The following is a 2,206-nucleotide window of genomic DNA, read 5'->3' on the forward strand; positions in this document are numbered from 1 at the left end:
GATGGAAGTCATTTTTGGGCTCATGGACTTTAAGTGGTTGAGGGAGTGGCACTCGTCTGACAAGACGTTGCAATCATCATATATATGACTACTTCATTTAATATCATAGATTAATATACGAAAATATAATTTTTTCGTAAATTTTTAGTATTTACTTCAACAGTGCTTAGCACCTAGGTAAAGCTAGGTAGTAAGTTATAAAATATATATATATGGAAATTAAGCTACACAGAATATTCCGCGTTTCATTCTCGTAAGAAATCGTCAGGCTAATTCAAAATTTGTGGATACCTCGCGTTTTTATATACGCACAGTCTATTGGATTTTTTAATTAGCCAATCAGCTTCCTAGTTTCTAAGCGCCCATCCTAAACAGCCAATAGGCGGACACTTTCAGGACAAAAGTACAGTTGTCCTTAGGTTAACTCCTTCATTTGTGCGTGCTTTTCATGAGATAAGTAGATATCTAAGTAAGCTGACCTATTTTTCACCTGGGTGTAGTTAAGATATTAAAGAACCAACGTATATATATATATATATATATATATATATATATATATATATATATATATATATATATATATATATATATATATATATCCATGTTATACGGCACATTTAAGCGCGTTTTTCGCTCTATCGAATCGTATTATTTGTTACTTTTCTCAATTATTTAATTCGTTTTTTGCAGATTTTTCGACAGCATGGACAAAATTAAAATCCGCACAATTTTCTTTTTCTAGTTCAAACTAGACCGAAAAGATGTCAAGATAGCTCGTGATACCAATGATGCGTTTGGCCCAGGAACCACTAAAGAACGTATGACAAAACGGTGATTCAAGAAATTTCGCAATGGTGACGGAAGCCTCGAAGATTAAGACGGTCGCAGCTGGCCGACTGTGGATGGTAACGATCATTTGAAAGCCACAATTGAAGCTGATCCTCGCAAAACCACACAATAAGATGCTGTTGAACTCGAGGTCGACCACTCAACAGTCGTTCGCCATTTAAAACAAATAGTGAAATCAAAAAAGCTAGATAAATGGATGTCGCATGAATTAAATGATCACAAAAAATCGTCGTTTTGAAGGGTCTTCTACGCGCATTCTGCACAACAAAAGCGACACATTTCTCGAGCAGATTGTGACGTGTGATGAGGAGCGGATCCTCTACGACACCAGGCGACGTTCGGCAGAATTGTTGCATGCCGGAGAAGCTCTACTAGCGAAATTGCACTAAAAAAGGTTATGGTGACTGTTTGGGGATCTATGGCCGGTCTCGTCCATCACAGCTTATACTCCATGACAACGCTCGCCCGCATGTTTTCAACTGACCCTGCATAAGTTGAATGAGGCTCTGCCTCATCCGCCATATTCACCTGACCTTTCGCCCAATAATTATCACTTTTTCAATCATCTCGACAACTTTCTGCGCGAAAAATGCTTCAAAAACTGAGATGATGCCGAATCGGCCTTCAATGACGTCATCGATTCCAGAACTCCGGATTTTTATGCTAATGGAATAAATAAACTTGTTTTTTGTTGGCAAAAATGTGTCTATTCTAATGGTTCTTATTTTGCTTAGTAAAGTTTATTGTGAAAGGAGTTATGATCTTTTAAAGTTAAACATTAAAAAACGACATTATTGTTGCACGTCTCTCTCTCATTCACTCTCTCTCTTTCTCTCTCTCTTTCTCATATATATATATATATATATATATATATATATATATATATATATATATATATATAGGGGTGGGTATGAAAGAAATCACTTCGCCGTGCTAGTGCAGAAATTGGTATCAAACGAACCTCTCTACATAAAATACACGAAACTCCACATGAGACCATACATTCCGCGCCTAATTCACGGACTTCTTAAGGATGATCCTGATCGCAGGTCTCAGTTTTGCGAACAGATCGTCAGGATGTGTGAGGAGAATCCCACTTTCTTGAACGAGATTGTGTGGACTGATGAAGCCACATTCAGACTTTCGGGACACGTAAATCGTCACAACTGTGTTTATTGGAGTGACACAAATCCTCATTTTACGATCACGTCCCAATTGAACCAACCTGAAATAACTGTCTGGGCAGGAATATCGCCTGATGGAATTGTGGGTTCACAGTTCTTCGACGGAACTGTTACAGGAGAAAGGTACCTGGACAAATTGAGAAATTTCATCGTACCGGCATTGAGACAACGAC

The sequence above is a fragment of the Euprymna scolopes genome, chromosome 12, assembly GCF_053919585.1.
Source record: "Euprymna scolopes isolate OS-2025 chromosome 12, ASM5391958v1, whole genome shotgun sequence".
In the NCBI taxonomy this organism is placed as follows: domain Eukaryota; kingdom Metazoa; phylum Mollusca; class Cephalopoda; order Sepiida; family Sepiolidae; genus Euprymna; species Euprymna scolopes.